The 10000-nt window shown below is 34.8% G+C and overlaps 1 non-coding gene across 1 annotated transcript; it reads left to right on the top strand.

The window, feature by feature from the left end:
* The first annotated feature begins 8765 nt into the window (after positions 1–8765).
* On the top strand, positions 8766–8847 carry Trnas-gcu (transfer RNA serine (anticodon GCU)). The gene has a single exon. It is a non-coding gene; the product is annotated as a tRNA-Ser (tRNA).
* The last annotated feature ends 1153 nt before the right edge of the window (positions 8848–10000 follow it).

Here is a 10000-nt window from a genome sequence, read left to right as displayed (position 1 = left end):
TGGACTACTCTCTCCAAATACCAGATAGCCAATCACTTGAATATATGAGAGAGCGTGGTGCTGGCTCTTATTTACAAATGTACTGACCTTTGAAACACCCACGATAACAGGCGTCGAATTTGTCAGGTCAAGAGAGGTAACGAATTCCGGAGCAGATCATCGCAAATGGCGTGGAAAAGGAATCTTAAAAACACCTTCCACAGATCTCTCTCGAGTTACAAACAATCCTTCTCCTCTCCCCGGGGAATGTATTGCTGTTTTATCTAGTCTCCAAAGTCTCTGAAAGGTTTAATGGGACTAGAAGATTAATTGTGTCTTTTATAGGCCAGTTCCTCCATATTCGTCAGTCTCAGTTTGATACTGTTTCTCCGCTTGTGTTTGATGCCTCTGAGTGTTTGCTTGTACTGACTGACACCAGATATAAACACATTTTTGACAGCTTTCCTGGAGAGCAGAAGTTCTGAGCTGAACGCATCACAGGCATTGCCAAACGAAATTATGGCTGCCCTAAAACAAACGGCCGTGCTGGTATAAGGACAGGTAGCTCTAAGACAAACAGACTGAACGTAACCGATTACAAGGCAGAACTTTGTTTTGTAATTGGTGGTATTGTATTCAGGCTGACGGTTGTAGAGCAAGCTGGCCTTCTGCCAGCATGCTTAACTGAAAATTCTCCTGTCTAGATATTCTGTGATAAATAATAGTAAGGAGTATTGTATATCTAAAACTAATGATCTCTTTTTATAATAGAAGTACAATCGAGGTCCATACTGTACAAAGCAAAGGTCTAGTTTAGCAAAAAAAATAAATAAATAAAAAAAAAAAAAAGAAAAAAAAAAAAAAAAAAGTATCGTCATCCTCCCTTCATAAGTTGGTAACATAAAGTCATTTATGAAAAGAATAATATTAAAATAGCCACATTATTAAGCATTAAGCCCAACATATCAAAATATAACATATTTACTAAGACAACAATTCTCATATTGCCAAACTTAAATGTATTTTGAAAATAAGCAACTGAAATGGAAAAGTGGAATAAATATTACATAATGATTCATGAAGGAAAATAAATGTTAATAAAGATGTTACAAGTCCTCATATATTTCCTGATTTATGTTTCAATGAAGATTTATATTCATCTTTAGAGGATAATTGCGAAGGAATGAATGATAGTGTGTAGAGTATATCTTATTCAAATGATTGGACAGATCTTCATTCTCTTATATTTTCTGTACCTTTCATTGAAGATAACACACAACTTTTCTGCAAATCTCTTCCTGCTGCCTACCTTTCCAACTTCCTCTCTCTCTCTCTCTCTCTCTCTCTCTCTCTCTCTCTCTCTCTTGTGCAAGTATCCACTTGGTGTAAAGCGTTCCTAAGTGTTTGCCGAAAAGGTCACAAAAGAAACCAACTGCTTTGTGTAAAGGGAAAACATTCCAGTTCCTTTTCGTGTCCAGGGCAATTCCAGCCGAGAATTGTGGCTGAGATTTCCGTTCTCTGATTGTCTTTTTCCGCTGGCGACGTCTTTGAGGAAAAGAAGTTGTCTGTGTGCTTGTAGTGTGTTTAATTTACCAAAGACATAAGAGTTCATTTTTTTCTGATTGATAGGAGGTTGTCACTCGTTTATACATAAATCATAAAAGAAATTTGTGGAGTATTTATCTTGCCGTTTCTCTCTTTTTCACAATATATATTATATATATATTATATATATATAATATATATATATATATATATATATATATATATATATATATATATATATATATATGTGTGTGTGTGTGTGTGTGTGTGTGTGTGTGTGTGTGTGTGTGTATAATATAGTAGTGTTGTTGAGAGAGAGAGTATTCAAAATCCTTTTGGTGAAAGCCAATGTGTAAATCCCTCTCCTCATGCACATTGATCAACAATACAGAAAATAAGAATGAAAAAGATTTTCTGTCATTCCACGAGAAAATCCTGAATCCTAAAATAGCAAAGTACAGCAGCCTCAGGATCCCAATAAAACTAATGTGAAGGACCGCCATTCCTTTTCAGTGTCAAAGGACAGCTATTCCCATCCCTGAATTTCATGCCCTGACATCAAAGACCTTGGATTGTTTTGGGGAAAAGTATAGCCCAAGAACCGTCGATCTCACCTGCAATACTTTAAAGGCCGCATTTATCACTCGATTGCGTCATGCAAGCTACTCACATTGGTCGTGAGATAGATTTGGAAAGGATTCTCGTGAAGTTAGCTTCTGGGAATTAGGATAAATTAGTTGGATATCTGTCTTTATACAAGAGATGTTTAGTTATATTCACGAGATTTGGATGAAGTGTGCTTCAGACAATTAGGATAAATTAGTGGGATATCTATCTTTATATCTTTATGTCTTTATATCTAGATGTCTATATCAGAGATATTTTGGTTATACTCCTGAGACTTCATCTAAGAGATTGGCATGAATTAATCGTTTGACATGTTGACAACGACGAGTCCTGTAAGGGCATGAACCCTTCCAGGATTCACTGATTACTATGAATCTTTCGCAACTGATACCACACTCTTCATTCTATAATAAAAAGCAGAACAACTATTGACCGACAAAACATAAGAATTTTTAAAAATATAGCAATAATGGTTTTCAAACAAAACGAGTTGAATATATAATGGAGGAACTCATTTGCATAACGTTATGATATTTCCAGATACTTTGAGCTTCTGTATTCGAATGAGCAATTAATTACTGCTTTCTTTTTTTACACGACGAATTTGAATTGAGAAAATAAGTTATTTAACATGAAATAGAACCAAGAAAAAAATTAATTCACCTTCCAGAAACAGGAGAAAACAAAATATAGGAAACGTACCGGGCTAGACCAAATGCTGGGAAACAACAGATTTCGAGTTGCTGGTGAGGAAGTAGCAAAGAAATAATCGATTTCTAAGTTGCGGAGTTCAGACGGTGCTCATTTGGTCCAACACTTGGAAAGAAATGATGCCTGATGGGAAATATATGGGATTGAAGTTGTGTTTGTTTGTTTCTTTGTTTTTTCTAAATACCGTTGAATTTTTTCTTACTATTTATCTGATTAGCTCCTGTCCTCTGTATCGGGAAGAAATTTGTAATGGCATGAATACTTTTCATTGAATACGATTTTTTTTTCTTTTGTACGAAGCTCGTTTATCTTATTTGATACTGACACAAGAAACTTGTTTACAAGAATATATTATGTACTGCCGTCTCAATTATGACAATCGAAATTCTTTTATAAAACAGTGAAGAGCCAATAGTTGCCATGCAAATGCAGTTGCTAATTTTTATTGCTGCAAAATATATATAATTCGAATCACATTATCAACAGAAAGTAGGTCATGATATCTGTATAAGCGATTAATGAATTATTAGATAACTTTCTGCTCCTCAAAAAAATAATATTTCCCAAGGAATGAAAACAACGAGTACATCAGTATTAAAGGAAACAATTTACTCAATTAAAGAACTAAAGATGTCAAGATGAATAAGAACTTTCTCCAAAGGTTTACTTATCATTTCCCTAACTTAACAGAACAGACTTCTACCCTTTTTAATCGCTCAACCGTAAGATATTCAGAGAAAAGGTTCCTATTTCTTCGTCTCTTCTTCGATTTCCCTCAAGAATTACAGTCCCGATATTCTGACTCCTGATATGGGGAGACCAGACTCGGGGACACTTTTCGAGGTCAGCGTTGCAGCAAAAATTGATGGTTCCTGGCGGTTGCTGGCTTATTACCCAACGACATCTGGTTATGAGAGAGAGAGAGAGACCTTACCTTACCTTACAGACCTTACAGTTCGTTCGGGTTGCCCCAGGTCCCTCAGTGTGAGGCACCTCTAATGTCTACCAGAGAGTTGCTAGTACATCTTCCGGTATATTTTGCATCTTCCAATCTTGGATGGTCTGGGATGCAGTTTAGATATTTGTCGAGCTTATTCTTAAACACATCTACACTCACTCCTGATATATTCCTCAGATGAGCTGGCAACGCATTGAATAGACGCTGCATTATCGATGCTGGTGTGTAGTGGATTAATGTCCTGTGTGCTTTCCTTATTTTTCCTGGTGTAGTTTTGGGCACTATTAATCTACCTCTGCTTGCTCTTTCTGATATTTTTAGTTCCATGATGTTTTCTGCTATTCCTTCTATCTGTTTCCATGCCTGAATTATCATGTAGCGTTCTCTTCTCCTTTCTAGACTATATGATTTTAAGGTTGTAGTCTTTCCCAGTAGTCAAGGTCCTTAACTTCTTCTATTCTAGCTGTAAAGGACCTTTGTACACTCTCTATTTGTGCAATATCCTTTTGATAGTGTGGGTACCATATCATGCAATTGCAATTCATGTGGACTACGAACATATGTTTTATAAAGCATAATCAGGTGTTCAGCTTTTCTTGTTTTGAAGTGCCGTAACAACATTCCCATTTTTGCTTTACATTTTGCCAAAAGAATTGCTATTTGATCATTGCATAACATGTGTTTCTATTCATCATCACACCAAGGTCTTTAACTGCGTCCTTATTTGTGATTGTCTCATTATTAGGTTCCCTATATGCATATAGCTTTCCTTCTCTGTCTCCATAATTTATTATTAATTCAAATTTATCAGAGTTAAATACCATCCTATTACTCTGCCCAATCATATACTTTGTTAAGGTCTCTTTGTAGAGCGTTTCCTATCTTCATCACAAATAATTCTCTACTTCTTCTTGTGTCATCAGCGAAACTACTCACTACCGAATCCTTAACATTAATGTCTATGTCTTCAATCATAATAAACAAACAGTATTGCAGCTAACACCGTACCTGTGGCACAACCGGATATTACCTTGGCTTCATCCGATTTCTCATCGTTTGCAATAACTATCTGTTTTCTGTTGTGTAAAAATTCTTTTAAAAAACCATCTTCCTACTTTATCCACGATATTGTGTTTTCTAATTTTCTTCGCTAATATATTATGGTCTACTTTGTCAAAAGCTTTTGCAAAGTCTAGATAAACCACATCTGTTTCATTTCTCCGCTTTTCATATTTTTGAATATGTTCTCACGGTGGACTAAAAATTGGGTTTGTGTACTTTTTCCGGGTACGAAACCATGTTGTCCTATATTAAACAAATTATTTTTTATTAATGTTTTCATAATATTTTTCTTCATTACCCTTTCATACACTTTCATAATATGTGATGTTAGACTCACAGGCCTATAATTACTTGCCTCTAGTCTTGATCCACTTTGAAAGTAGGGGTAATATATGCTAATTTGTGCTCATCATAAATCTTGCCTGTATCTACACATTGTCTTAATAAAATTACAAGTGGCTTTGCGATAGAATGAACTACTTTCTTTAACAAAATAACAGGAATTCCATCAGGGCCCTGCTGCAGCTCCAATTTGTTTTAATTTCATTAATAGCCTGCACAATATCAGCTTCATTAATATCTATGTCTTTTAAATATTCACTACGTTTCGTCCCTTACTTCTATATCATTATCTTCATTATCTATTCTAGGGTGAATTCTCTCTTATATCGTTCTGCCAATATGTTTGCAAATTTCCTTTTTTTCCATTCGTTAATCTCCCTTCAATTCTTAGAGGGCCAATTTCTATTCTTCTTTTATTCATCTTTTTCGCGTATGAGTATAATAGTTTGGGGTTTTGCTTTGATATTCATTAGGGTTTTTTTCTTCCAAGTCCCGTTTTTTTTCATTTTCTTTGATTGTATAATCTTTTGTTCTGCATTTTCTATCTTACTTTTTAGTTATTTAACTTTCCATGCATTTTTTTCTTTTGCAAGATTTTTTTCCACTTTCTGATTTTCTGGAACAAGATCCTTGTCTCTTGGTATGCTTGACTGATGTTTACTTTTCTTCTTAGGTATATATTTATCCACTATTTTTTCTCTAATATTTTATATAATATCTCCGGTATTTACCCTTTATGTCATCACTTACGAAATGTTATCCAACCGTTTGTTAATTCTTCTTTATTTCTGACCATTTTATATTTTTATTAACTGTAGAAGTTGTATTTTTCTATATCCTTCCCACTTTTTATTTTTCATTTCTTGCTTATCACTGTTTTCACTTGCTTTGGAATGGACTGTTAATTCTATGACATTATGTCTGAAATACTCGCATTATAAACTATTATTTCTTTAACATTAATTCACCCTCGTTCACAAATACTAGGTCTAAAGTATTTTCCTTTCTTGTTGGCAGGTGATTTATTTGTTGAATGTTGTATTCTAGTAGCATATCTAATAGCTTTTCGAATTGCCTCTTTTCTTCTGCACTACTATTACTCTCTTTTACATATGTTATAAGTAAAACCACAATCTCCTATTCGTTCTTTCCAGTCTACGAAAGAAAAGTTAAAGTCTCCAGATAGGAGAATAGTCCAGTCCTTGTGATTTCTACATATATCATCCAATTTTTCAATTATTAAGTCAAACTCTTTAGTATTAGGAGGTCTATATATTAATATGTTTCATTAATTTTTCAGATTCAAATTCTACCGCTATTAGTTCACATTCCGAGTTACTATATTTCTCATATATTGTTTCCTTGGTTTTTTGTCTTTCCCATATATTGCGGTTCCCCCTTGATTCCTATTTTTTCTATCTGATCTATAAGTTTGTTACCCTTTTTTTTATTTTGATCATCATTCCCAGTCTCTTTGGGAAATACCAGGTTTCACTATATTCATTATATCTATTTCCTTTTCAATTTGGGTTAGTTCTTCTAAGTACTCTATTTTTCTTTTAGAGTTACTCGTACTAGACCCTGCGCATTCACCACTATGATGGTTTGCGTGTTTTCTCCTTCATTTTAATATTGGTAGTAATAAGGATTTTCCCATGTCTCTTTCCTGTCTGTATGTTGTTCTTTTTTTTTCATTTCTAGAATTCTGACATTAAAAAAATCCACTTTTCCATAATATTTTGATCTTCCTTCTCATAATTAGTTTCATTTTGTGTCTGAATCTGCAATTTTCTCCGTTTCTGCAATCCTGTCCTCTTGCATAATAAATACAGTTATTATCTCTTGAGTAGAATTTTGGAGCTGATGCTTTGAAATTTTTTGCTGACATCTCTGCATATCTCGTGATGGCTTGTTTTTTTTTTTTCTTTTACCTGATATTCTTTATTCCTCTCTTTATTTTTTTTTTCTTTCTTATTTTGGATTTTATTACTTTGATGATTATTTATTTGATTATGATTCATGGCTACAGGGTGCATATATTTTTACATTTTTTGTTCGAAAACTTACATCTTTTCCTTCTTTTAGGTTTTTGCATATTTTTGGATGCAGATCTCTGCAATCATCCTCATATCCATCTAGGTATGCACATTTACCATATATTTCATAGTTGTGACATACCTAGGATGTTTGTAGTAACATCTTTTCTCCAAAATCTGCAATTCCCTCTTTTCAAAAGGTTGCAGAGAGAGAGAGATGAGAGAGATGAGAGAGAGAGAGAGAGAGAGAGAGAGAGAGAGAGAGACCTTCCTTTTATTGTTTTAATTCTTAGTTTGTTTTCTACATTCGCAAATTTTTTAAGGAATGGTTGATTTTTGATCGAGTTTTTTTTTTTTTCTTTCTTTTACGTAAAGCCAGAATTTATATTATGTAGAATATTAAAAAAAATACTGTTATCAAGGGACTGTATTAGATATGACCCTAGATTCAGAGACGATAGGTAAAGAAAGCCTATATAATTCTAGAGTTTATATAGATAACAGGAGATACCTTAGATATCAAGTAGAACAGAACTGATTTAATTTCTCTCAAAAGATTCCAACTTATTTTACACTCGTAAATTTTACTGATGAAAAGGAAAACACTTTGTTCAATTAATATAAAGAAATTACAGAAAGAGGATAAGCTAAGGTTATATAGTCAAGAATTACATACGTATGATATCATAAGTGTGTGTTTGCCTTACGAGACCACAAAGATGAGATAAAACAAGAGAACTTGAGTGGAAGTTATTCGAGACAGATAACCATAAAGAGAATGAAGTCCTGGTTTAGCAAAAGGGAATACACCGGAGAATAATACACTCTTTATGATGTAAGTTCATTCTATTCTTATAATTAGTACTGGGTCCGTATTCAACATTTTCCTTTGGCCAATTTATCTCATCATATTCTTCCACATCCTTCCTCCTGCATTTCTTACTGTTTATATACTGCAAGTTTTAAGGTACATCCACACCACAGCAAAACGTCGGTAACTTATCCCGCACACATCACTAACAGGTTGAATACAAGTCAACGACTTGTTGGTAGCCATGAGCAGTGCTTCATACGATTATCCAGCATTGTCCAACATTGCGTTCTCCATTTTTGGTAGGTGACTTGTTTCCAAACATTTTTTTGACATGTGATGGATGTTATCGAGATATTTATGACACATTTTTTTATCATAAATGGTGAATACTTATTGGTTAGTTATGGCAAATGCTTTATACGTTTAACTAGAATTCGTTCCCCACTTTCAGTAGCTGACTTGTTTTCAACATGTTGTCGACATACTTGCATTAAGTTAGTGACATGTCTATGACGCGTTTATGACCATGGACGTATTTTACCGCAGCATAGGCGCAACATCAAGTTACTGCCGTATTCGACGTCATGTAAAGTCATATTCGCACCTGTACCAGGTAAACCAGCGGGCTCTATGAGCGCTGCCTCAGTCAGGTCTCTCATCACAAGAGCTCATAATGTGACATCATCTGAACGACGAGGTGGCCGAGAGGTTAAGGCGTTGGACTGCTAATCCAATAGGGTCTCCCTGCGTGGGTTCGAATCCCATCCTCGTCGAATATAAACCTTTTCTAATCCCATAGAAATAGGGCTAACGCATTCAGCCCATAAGTGAATGAACATCGTTCGATCCCCGAACTACCGAGATGCTGGTGATATGTTTTCTATTCCTTAAAAATTCCAGAGTACATCTGTTGGTATTAGCAGTGAATTAGCTGTCATTGTAGTTACTCGACTGTTGGAGGTTTCAGTAACAAAAGAGGCGGGAGAGGAAGGGAAGGAGGGTACTAGGAGTCATATCATTCCACACTGCGGCCCTCACCGAAGTCATCTTTATCCTAGCGTAATGAAAAAGTGTATAGGACTCTCTGTCTGTCTGTTTCTCCCTCTCTGCTATGATTCAGAAATCTACGATCTTGTAATTCAAGAACAACTAATGAGGAGAGAAGAGAGGGAGAAACATACAAACAGACAGTCCATAGACTATAAAAACTAGTTTGTTTGATAGAATCAGTTTTGTTAAATAATTCAAAACATGAATTACCAAGATTAATGTGTACTTTCAAATGCAATTGAGTATCACAGTAATTCTTGTTCCATATTCACCAAAGCAAGAACTTCAAACAAATAAATTATCCACAACAGGAACACAGCTCGTCAGCGCTGCAACAAGATTCCAGAGCCTTATAAGAGCTGAGCTTTCTCAAAACTATTATGCTCACACTGTCTGAATACAGTTCTGTTTACCATTTTTAGATAAAGTGAAACAATGTGCCGAAATAGTTTTATATATTGCTTAAAGTCCAATTAAAATGAATATAGACACAAACACACACAAACACTCACTCACACAAGCGCAAAAGACGCATCATATAACCAAGAATTTTTGGGAGATTATCGGCCTCAATTCAATGAAGCTTTTTTCAGAAGTCAGGACATCATGCCAAAGATTAATTAAATCTCCTTTGTTACTTTAATCATAACATTCTCTTTACAAGGGTCCGAAAATTGATAATATAATTGCAGACTTAAGCAATTCCTTTCCCTTGGCAGGAATATCGTTGCTGGATATATTAGCAAGTTCCTAAAATATGGAATAAGGTGATATTTTGTAAACTCGGGTAAGAAACTTGTTTGCAAGGGACGTAGATAGCCTTGGGGTTAAGAAGAGGGAGCTTAGGGGGAGAGACGAAGGAAGATTCTCTATTTC

This window comes from Macrobrachium nipponense, chromosome 1 (assembly GCF_015104395.2).
Source record: "Macrobrachium nipponense isolate FS-2020 chromosome 1, ASM1510439v2, whole genome shotgun sequence".
NCBI classification, from domain to species: Eukaryota; Metazoa; Arthropoda; class Malacostraca; order Decapoda; family Palaemonidae; genus Macrobrachium; species Macrobrachium nipponense.
Note: the sequence above shows the minus strand (reverse complement) of the source record. Positions and strands in the feature narration are given on the sequence as shown.